Genomic DNA, 10,980 nt, shown 5'->3' on the forward strand with positions numbered 1-10,980 from the left:
CAATCAAGCTCCCTGTCGCACTCCACCTGCCATCTTTCAGGTAACTTTAATCATTTGGCTTCATAAACAAACTATGAGGAATAATTTTAATTGGAACATCCCGATGATACTTGCTGTGCAATGAGCAATCTATAAAATAGGAAAATGGGAACAATTCCATTTGCAGATCCCATTCTTGCCTTAGTTCTCTGTTTTCCGATCAACTCAAAGATGATTTATTCTGGGTTGTCTGAAATATGTTGCAACAAAATAACTTATCTGTTCCAGCCAATTGTGGCTGCTTTTAAGAACATTCTTCAGGAAACCTCATGAGTCACACTATCTGAGATGTATTCATAATTCTTAAAGCCTCTTGTTCACATTCTCAATCACTAACATCTATGTGTGTACCGTAAAGCTGTCCGTGTAGCTATTTGGCTGTGAAGACCAGGACCATTAATCTTTCTTGCAATATCGATAAATTAAGAATACTGTGTGCAAATATTTGTAGCAAAAAAAACTTCAAAAACCAGCGTAGAAATTAATCTGCACATAAGGTTTGGAACTGACAGCCGTCTAGTCCCCTATTTCCTTGAAAAACAGGAGCAATTCTGTCCAGCAAGTCAATGCCGAAGGGCCTGTTTCTGTGCTGTATAGCTCTATGACACTATGACAATAACTTCATATTTCTATGAGAAATAGAGTGGGAGGAAACTCATGGAACACATTCACTGGCATAGACTGACAAATGGCCTATCATGAAATGCTCTGTAATTCCAAGTGTTATAGGTGAAATTAACTGCAGCCTGAACAGCTTCTCTAAGGCATCTGTACAGTTTTAGGACTTCCCAGCATGGCCTGTACATTTCTTCCCTCTAAACATGAACACTTTAACGCTTCCTCACTTCAAATTATCCTCAGGATCCATTTTCCAGATTGGTTGCAGCTGCTGCATAGGTGTACCATGTTACTCAATGAGTATTCACGGGCCTGGATCAGTTCTGGAGTTCAAGCCTTTTACAACGGCTAAGAATTCTAGTAACTGTGAAAGTTTTAAATTAAATGCTACTATCAATAAAGATGAGCACGCAACAATTGGAACAAAGCCCAGCTACTTCAGTATAGTTCACGGTAAGAAATATCTCTTGCCTTTAGACAACCATCCCATATGTGACTCAAACACTATTTCTGAAACTACCATCTTATTTACAAAGATCCAAAGGACATTTATTATCACATGCACCAATTGGTGTAGTGAAATTTGACTTGCCATTGCAGCACACAAATAACGATAAGACACAACCTTAAAGAATTTAACAATAAACATAAAAACATCCCCCCACAATGGTTCCCACTGTGGGGGAAGGCATCAAAAGTCCAGTCCCGTCCCTGATCACCCATAGTCAGGCCTATTGATGCCTCCGCAATCGCCACTACAGCAGCCCGATGCTTCAGGCCCTCTCGCCGGATGATGAAGCTCTGGCATCAGGTGAACACTCTCAGAGGCTCGGAGTGTCTGGAGCGGCCGCTTCCTCCCCGGAGACCGCGGCTCCCGAAGTCCATGGGCCGCGCTGGTCGGAACACCGCACTGGCGACCTCGGCGTGAGATCCCAGGCTCCGAGGTATTTAAAGCTCAGCGCCGCCCGCGGCTGGAAGCTCCACAGACCGCAGCTCCGCGATGTTGGAGTCGGCGGTCACAGCACTGTGGAGCTTACCACACAGCGACCCAGGTAAGGCATCGCCCTCTCCACAATGGTGCCTCAGCGCTGTGCCACCAACGAAGCTGAAGTCCTGGCCAGTCCCGGCAGGAAACGCCGCTCCAGACTGTTGGTAGGCCGTGAGGAAGGGGCGAAAACACGGCTCGGAGAAAAGCCGCATCTCCGACCAGGTAGGGACTGAGAAAAATAGTTTCCCCCTCCTCCCCCCACATAAAAAGACTAGAAGACCTCCAAAACAAAAACTTTTAACTCACTAAAAATAAAAAAAAGGGTGAAAGGACTAACAGCTGCTGGCAGGGCAGCGATACTTGACGGCTTTGAGGGGCAATGGAGAATGGTGAATAAATGCGAGCCTTGCCAGTAATGCCCACATGTTATATGCAACACTTTAAAGATAAAGATGCTCCTTCTGTCTCTTCCTCATTGTTGTCTGTCATTCCTTGAGTTCTTGGGTAAGTGCATGATATCCAGTCTACAGTATTGAGATGCATATGGAGATGGCGGATTAAATTATTCTGGGACTCGAAGCTTCCTTTCACAGGTGACAGAGGTGTAGAGATGTTTTAGCATCCATCCTTCTTAATTTTTTGAGATTCTCTTTTCCTCTGGCTTCCTCACATAAACAAACAACACTTTTAACGCCAGATAGGACAATCCAATGCTGTTGTTCCTAGGGGTGTGTGCCATTTCTGAAACTCTAAGAGAGTTTTTGGATTTATTTTCGTGTTTTCGTTTGCCCTCATAATATCAAAGAAGCTCTCCCTAAAGTGGTTGCTTTGATATGTGTAAGAAGGAACTGCAGATGCTGGTTTAGACCGAAGATAGACACAAAAGTCTTGAATAACTGAGCGGCATCTCTAGAGAGAAGGAATGGGTGAGGTTTCGGGTTGAGACCTTTCTTCAGACTCTGCTTTCATATTATGTCATGTGCACTGATGTGTCCTGCCTGGAACTGTCTCAACCTAGACTTGCTAAAGTCATTATATCTTCTGAGTCTAATTCTGAGACTCCCTCCACATTATAATAGCTTTCAAAGGAACATGTGCAGTCGTTATCCTTATATTTTCTGCTTTCATAGGTTGCTGCATAAAGTCCAACACAACTTAGGATGTGATTTCTGATAAACTACAGAGGTGAAATCATCTTGTACCAATTAAATGCAACATTGCATTCAAAAAGTTCCCAAGTGGTCTACCAGTACCTCTTGGAAAGTGTTAAATATGATTAAGGACGTGCTACTCATGGCACGCATGGGGTAAGGAATGAAAGCCCTTGTTATATCAAGCAGCCTTCTCTAAAATGGACAACTCGGATTCCTATTCATATCACTTCAGCTATCTATTTCAAAGCTTAGGTTATGGATGTGTCCCTCCATTCCTCAGTGGGCAGAATTTGTGTTATAAATAACACAATATTGAAAACATCTTTCTTAGTTAGTGTAATGAGCCGACTCGAACACACATCAAGATATAACACATGTTTATTAAATCTACTTACGGCAAGGATCTGCAGTCATTACATCTCCGAGCTGCTACTCATAATAACTAACGTAGGTAAGCTTTTGATAATATAAAGCACATAATAGGCGGAGTCACTACTAACAAGCACTATAATTGGCTAGTATGAAATAGCCAATCTACATCTTTCCTTGTAGAAACAAAAGAAGCATCAGTGGCTAAGCAAAATAGGTGGAATGTTAATAATACATTTGCAAAATTACACAAAATCGCCATATTTAACGGGTGGCCTGCAAACCCGTCCGGCCTGAGTGCGGTACGAGTCCGCCTCACCTCCTTTCTCTGGAGAAGATACTGGGGAGGGAAATGGGGAAACAACTGGAAGGGTGACGAGATAGGTGAGCTAGTTGCCAAATGCCGTGGGGAGACCGCGGTGGAAACGTTAAGTGGCAGTGGGGACGTGGGACCGAATGTGGGAGGGTATATGAAACGCGAGACATCAGGATATGGAGTCACAGGACGCGGTTCCTTCACTGGTAGGATATGTTGACAGTTGCATCTGTAGATGACTCCGTCCGCTTCTCTTGGGCAGGGCCGTGGATGTGTCACAGACGTGCATAGCCGTTGTTTGTCTGGAGACGGACCACTTGTCCACGTGCGAGAGGTGGCTTGCTGGATATGTCGAAGAAGCGTTTCTGCGTGTCACGTTTGAATTGTCGTTGCTTCTGAACTGCAGACAGGGAACGAACTTATGGCTGCAAAAGCTGCTGGGGCACAGGCAGAGGAGCACGGGTTTGGCGAGGCATCAGTCGTTGGGCTGGAGAACCCAGTATGGGATCCTGTGCAATATTCCTTAGGTTGAGTAAGTCCAGGCACACGTCTCATTTGGCAAGGTATAACCGCTCCATGAATTGTTTTGCACTCCGGACAGCGCAAGTCCGTTGGACTGTGGGAACTCAGGGCTGCTGGTAATATGTTGAAAGTCACATCATTTTGCAAAGTTTTTAAAAGCTTGGCTGGTGAACTGTCTGCCGTTGTCAGACTGGATACGTGCAGGGAGCCGTGCACGGAGAGGTGATGCCGCAACTTCTCGATAACTGCTTCAGAAGTAGTGGTTTGAAGTAAATCAATTTTGAACCAGCCCGAGTAAGAGTCAACAAGAACCAGATAGTGTTTCCCACGCCAGTCGAAGATGTCGGTGGCTAACGTGGACCATAGGAGAGGAGGGACTGGGTACAGCAGTAAAGACTGCTTTTGCTGATGTGGCGTTAGGCTTTTGCAGATGGAGCAAACTTCTTGTTTTTCTCATATGTATTTGGTCATTCCGGGCCAATAAAACATGCTTTGTGGTCTTTGGAGGGTTGCCTCCACGCCGGGGTGGCCCCTGTGGATGTCGTCAAAGTATTTGTCCCGAAGTGCAGCTGGGACCACTGCCTTGTGGCCCTTGACTATAATTCCATCCTGCAGTACTAGTTTGTCGTGAACCAGGAAGTATGGGCGGATTTCGAGCGAGGTGTTGTGTTGTTTATCTGGCCAGTCACGCAGAATGACTGCAGACAGCAATTGTAAAGTCTCATCAGCAGCCGTGTGTTCTGCTAGGCTGCTCAAACGATCAGTGGCCACAAACAAAACCTTCATTACTGAGAATTGGTCCTGTTCAGAGAGTTGTTGTTCGTTAGTTTTACGCGGGGCTCTGGATAGCGTGTCTGCTATGTGCATGTATTTGCCTTTCTTATAGACGATGTTGAAATCAAATCGCTGCAGTTGCATCATCATTCGCTGTAGTCGTGCTGGGGCAGTGTGGATGGGTTTGTTCAAAATAGTGACCAGTGGCTGGTGGTCAGTCTCGATAATCACAGACTTACCAAAGATAAAGTCCTTGAATTTAGTACAGATGAAAACCACTGCAAGCAGTTCCTTTTCTATCTGGGCGTAACGCTGTTCAGTGTCAGTTAGCGTATGGAAGGCATACGAAACGGGCTTGAAATCGCCGTCATTAGCGGTCTGCAGGTACGCAGCGCCTAGTCTGTACTGGGACGCATCGCAGGTGAGTGTTACTGGTAACTCCAAAGCAAAGTAGGCAAGAGTTGGTGCGCTAGCCAGCTGCAATTTGAGAGTGCCAAAAGCTCTTTGGTGCTGCGGATACCAGGACCATGCAGAATCCTTGTGTGTCAGTTCTCGCACGGGGGCAGATATGTCGCTGAGGTTGGGAATAAATTTTCCCAGGTAGTTGACCATTCCGAGGAACCTTTGTAAACTCACGATATCAGTAGGATAGCTGCAGCTTTCGACCGGTCTGGTAGGAGACCATCACTTGTGAAAACATGTCCAATGTAAGTAACCTCTGGAACTCGAAACCTGCACTTCAGGGAATTGAGTTTGAACTAAGTGTCTTTGACACGGTCAAGTACTTTCTTCAGATTGGCGTCATGTTCAGCCAGATTGCGTCTGTAGACGAGAATATCATCAACAATGATGGCGCATAGGTACTCTGCACACAATTGTTCCATAGTGTGCTGGAAAACTTCGCTGGCGGAGTTGATGCCAAAGGGCATTCTCAGAAATTTGTATCGGCCAAAAGGGGTGCCGAACGTAGTGAGGTTGGACGAGTTTGGGTCCAGTGGAATCTGCCACTGAAAGCGGAGCAGGGGATGGCAAGTCAGGCTCTTGGAAGTCAGTATCAGTAAGCTCATGTTGAAGCAGGTGCAGGCTCGTCCTTGAAGCTACAGGAGTCACACGGGAACAGCAGCACCGGTTTAAGTGGTTTAATTTCTTGCAGAAATTTCAGGCTTTCCCATAGGCAACAGAATTGACGATCCGTACCATGGAAATAGTTACAATTTTGCCAACGAACAGCAGACCTGGTGTGAGGGTTGCGAGAGGAGAAGTCTGTAAGATTTAGACTATGCTGCGAACAGTGACCGAAGTGCACAGAGTCAGTGGGGGGGAGACGTTATCTCAGAAATCCGACAGGCATGCTCTGCTTGTTCAAGGGTTAAGTCAGTATTATGACGAAGCTCACCTCACAGCTTACTATGAAGCATTCCTCCAACAAGTTTGTCTCGGGTGAGCTCATCGCATAAATCACAAAATTGACAGCGTGCAGTCATGTGCTTCAAAACACTGATAAAATGTTCAATTTGTTCATCGATCTGTTATAAACGAGCATAAAACTTGGTCCTCTCAATAATGTCATTTGAGGACAGGTCACACAGCTCTCTGAAGTTTCTGAGCAAAACCACAGGGTCGTCGATTGGTTCAGCAGGCACTTGGACATGACAGTTATCATTCAAAATAGCAGGTGCAAAAGTGAAATTTGCGGCACGATTCATTGCTTCAGGTCCCGCCAAATCAAGCAATACAGAGGCACACACATGGGGAGGGGGGGGGGGGGTCATTGCGATGAACGATGCGAGCATAATGAGTGTAGTCATGCTCAAAAAGACGCCAACATTCAGCAATGTCAGAACCAAAGATCAGAGGATTTGGATGGCAACATGAATATTATCTCCATGATGGAGATAATAAACACATAAAATAATCAAAAGAAAATATAAATCGATAAACATGAGCGGACACACATCAAGATACAACATGTCTCCAGAGGTCGTACAACACAAGATACAACACATGTTTATTAAATCTACTTACAGCAAGGATCTGCAGACATTACATCTCCGAGCTGCTACCCATACTAACTAGCGTAGGCAAGCTCTTGATAATATAAAGCACATAATAGGTGGAGTCACTACTAACAAGCACTATAATTGGCTAGTATGAAATAACCAATCTACGGTTAGGTTACCAAAACCCACCAAGAATGGAAGTGTGAAGATCTCATCATCAAATTTGCAAAAATATAAAGTTGGACTCATCATTAAAATGGACTCAAGGGTACCAAAATCTAATATTTTTGTTTCCTTGTGTTCCTCTGAATGCTTTATCAATCTAAGAAGGAATCATGTGATCTCACAGGGGAGCCAGGGTGATCAGGAGCCTGGGTTGAAGGTTATCGTATTGTAGTACCGGTACTGGGGAAGAGTGGCCTCACTTCTGGATATGTTTGCCATTCAATCAGCACTGGCACCTAGTGGTTGAGCATCAATACTACAGAAATCTTTATTTTGATAATGTCGCAGAGCATCCACAAGTATGACCAACCGGGAAGATAAATCTGAATCTGACACATGAAACATAGAAACATAGAAACATAGAAGGCTTTAGGTGCAGGAGTAGGCCATTCGGCCCTTCGGGGCCTGCACCGCCCTCATCAATATGGATCATGGCTGATCATCCAACTCAGTATCCCGTACCTGCCTTCTCTCCATACCCCCTGATCCCCTTAGCCACAAGGGCCACATCTAACTCCCTCTTAAATAGCATCCCAAATGAACTGGCCGGGAACTAAACCCTGAATCTTTCCTCATGAAAGCTGGTAACAACCTGGTCCTATCTAAGAGTCCATGTTATGTTCCAGGTGAAGCCTTCTTTGCCTCTAGAGGATTCACTACACTCACCCAAATAATACGTTTTCTATTATTTTCTGCTTCAGTGCGCTTGCATTGTGATAATAATGGATGACTAGAAAGGTAAAGTGCCCTTAACATTTTAACAGCTGTAACTAAGTGTCCCACTTGGCATTTTGGCTCCTTTCTGAAGAGTTTAAATAGGAACACAAGCTGTCATTTTGAATTGGGTTATAATGAACACATGGTCACATTTAATTGCAAAAAGTTAATGCCATCCAATAGATTCAAGATACACATGCTTATTATGCCTATTACTCTAATCACGATGCCGCAGGGATCTTGCAAGTCCACATTTAAAGAAAGACTGTTTCCAATTGCAAAGTATTATGCAGTTAAACCATTAGATTTCTCGAGTTGTTAAAATTAGGAATTCAAAGAAACTCTTTTTATTGCAGATATTGTCCTTGTGAAACTTTGGTGTATCTTGAAAGTTACAAAAAATATTTTAGGTATCCAAGAATGACTTAATAAACCTTTTTTAAATGTTCCAGGATGCAAAGTCTGACTGGTAAATTATTTCTCAATATTTGTGGTAAGTTTATTGCCAAGATGAAATACATGCTTCACTCTGATGACCACAAGCCGATTCAGCATGCCAACCTTATATCCAAAAGACCTTTTTGCTTTTCTCACATTCCATAGTAAGAGGACTTAAAGGGAACACAATAAGGTCATGGAGACCTCATCAGAGAGCTTCTGACAGTGTCCCATTATGTGTGGCAAAACTGACTCATTCTTTGCATTAAGTAAATATCATTTGAATTTATGTGGGTTAGTGGTTAACCAGGCCAGACCGTGTGCTGGTAAATGGAATTGCTGTGGTGGTCTATACTAGTTGGCATGAATGTGAAAGGCCAAAGGGCTGTGTAATTTCATAACTGTGTTTAGTTTTGGTCATCATAGAAACATAGAAACATAGAAAATAGCAGGAGGAGGCCATTCGGCCCTTCGAGCCAGCACCGCCATTCATGGTGATCATGGCTGATCGTCCCCTATCAATAACCCGTGCCTGCCTTCTCCCCATATCCCTGGACTCCACTAGCCCCTAGAGCTCCATCTAACTCTCTCTTAAATCCATCCAGTGATTTGGCCTCCACTGCCCTCTGCGGCAGGGAATTCCATAAATTCACAACTCTCTGGGTGAAAAAGTTTGTTCTCACCTCAGTCTTAAATGACCTCCCCTTTATTCTGTGACTGTGGCCCTTGGTTCTGGACTCGCCCAACATTGGGAACATTTTTCCTGCATCTAGCTTGTCGAGTTATTTTATAATTTTATATGTTTCTATAAGATTCCCCCTCATCCTTCTAAACTCCAGTGAACACAAGCCTAGTCTTTTCAATCTTTCCTCATATGACAGTCCCGCCATCCCAGGGATCAATCTCGTCCTGCTATAAGAAAGATGCCAATAAGCTGGAAAGAGTGCAGTAAAGATTCACAAGGAATATTTGTCAAGACTCGAGTGACAGATGCAGGCAATTGAGTTTGGAGGAAACAGAGCTTAGAATGGGCATCTTGGTTGGCATGAAGGGACTATTTCCGTGCTGTATGCCTCTATGACTGAGTTATAGGAAGAGGTTGGGTAGGCTATGACTCTATTTCTTGGAGCATAGAGGACAGAAGGGTGCTCTTACAGGGGTGTATAAATCATGAGTGCCATAGACAGCATGAATGCACTTAGTCTTTTCCCCAGGGTAGGGGGATGAAGAACTTGAGGGCTTAGGGTTAAGGTGAGAGGAGATAGGAGATAGATATAATAGGAACCCGAGGGGCAACTTTTTCACATAGGATGACGCATATATGGAACAAGCTGCCAGAGAAAGTAGTTGAGCAGGTACAATAACAACATTTCAAAGACGTTTGAACAATTACCTGGATGAGGAAGGTTCAGATAGATATGGGTCAAATGCAGGCAAGTGGGCTAAGCATTGGTGGGTATCTTGGTTAGCATGGACAAGATGGGCCAAAGGCCATGTTTCCCTGCTATACTCCATGATTATCTGATTCTGTAATTGAATTGAATATTGAATTGAATACTTATGACATGTCATTTGAACCTCAGTGAGGCTCAAACGAAACTTAGTTTCCACAGCCATACAAACAGAGACAATTCCTAACAAGACACACACACAATTCAAGTTACACAAACATCCATCACAGTGAATCTCCTCCTCACTGTGATGGAAGGCAAAGTCTTTCTCTCCCCTGCACCATTTCTCTCCCGATGTTGAAGCACCAGGCGGGCGTTGGTAAGTTCCACGGCCATTTTAGGCCGCGCCGGGCGATGTACGGCGCCGCTCCAGGCCCAAAAGTCACAAGTTGGAGCCCCCGGCGGGCGCTGGAATGTCCCGCAGCCATTAAAGCCTCGCCGGGCGCTGTACGGTCCCACTCCATAAAGAAGTCTAAATATGAACCTTTAGAACCGTATTAAATTTACCAAAAAAACAAAAAAGATGGTGAATGTTGCACCATCGTTGACTTAACCACATTGAATACTTTCGCCAGATATATATGCTTTAATGGGAAACATTTGTAACTGCCAAATATGGATTCCTAAGGATACTTTATGGTAGGCATCGACTTAAAAGATGCATACTATTCAGTACCCATTCATAAGATCATCGGAGATACCTAAAATTTACCTGGATGGGGTATAACTATGGCAGTATAAATTATTGACTGATGATCTAAATATGAGCCAAAACTGTTTTTCCAAGATATTCAAACCAGCCCTGACACTATTAAGGAAACATATTGTCATGGCATATCTCGATGATATTTAACAACAGACAAAACCATGGAATTAGCTAAATCAGCAGCATTAGCTACTAAAAACTTATTTAGCCTGGCTTTGTCATACAATCCAGATAAATCTACATTGACACCATCCACAACTATGGACTTCCTGGTATTCAATTAACTCAGTCCACATGTCTATAACGTTGCCAAAAGGAAAATCAGCAAAATTGGCACAAACCTGTAACAAATTAATGGTTAACAATCAACCAACCATTCGACAAAGTGGCAAGAGTAATTGGGAAATTAGTAGCAGCATTAGCTACTTAACTTGGACCTTTCCATTTAAGGTGCTAGCGTTTAAACAAAATAAATACCCAGAACAAATGGGACTAACCTAGAGTCATCACCACTACAGACACTGGACATAAAACCTAGTTGGAAATGTTGGGTGCGTTCTATGGGTTAAAAGCATATTGTTCAATAGTGCACCATTTTACATGTTCGTTTACAATTTGACAGTATCACAATGGTGGCGTATACTAAACCACATGGGCGGAATA

The sequence above is a fragment of the Leucoraja erinacea genome, chromosome 8 (assembly GCF_028641065.1).
Source record: "Leucoraja erinacea ecotype New England chromosome 8, Leri_hhj_1, whole genome shotgun sequence".
NCBI classification, from domain to species: Eukaryota; Metazoa; Chordata; class Chondrichthyes; order Rajiformes; family Rajidae; genus Leucoraja; species Leucoraja erinaceus.